Source organism: Penaeus monodon, chromosome 33 (genome assembly GCF_015228065.2).
Source record: "Penaeus monodon isolate SGIC_2016 chromosome 33, NSTDA_Pmon_1, whole genome shotgun sequence".
In the NCBI taxonomy this organism is placed as follows: domain Eukaryota; kingdom Metazoa; phylum Arthropoda; class Malacostraca; order Decapoda; family Penaeidae; genus Penaeus; species Penaeus monodon.
The window spans coordinates 30001769-30002015 of NC_051418.1; positions in this window are offsets into that span (position 1 = coordinate 30001769).

Genomic DNA, 247 nt, shown 5'->3' on the forward strand with positions numbered 1-247 from the left:
GTTTTTTTTCCTTCTTTTTGTTCCTGCTCCCCGTTCCTACTCCTTTTATTCTTTACTCACTCACTCACTCAGTCTTTTTCTTTTCTCTTTTACTAATATGAAGTTAGACGAGAAAAGGAGGTGAAAGACGAAGATAAATGGGACCATGGCAGATCTGAGGCTCAGGTACCCAACAATAGGGGGCGCTGGCTGTATCTTATCACCAAATACAGTCCGCTCTCTCGTGATTTCGGATCCTTCCTACCTC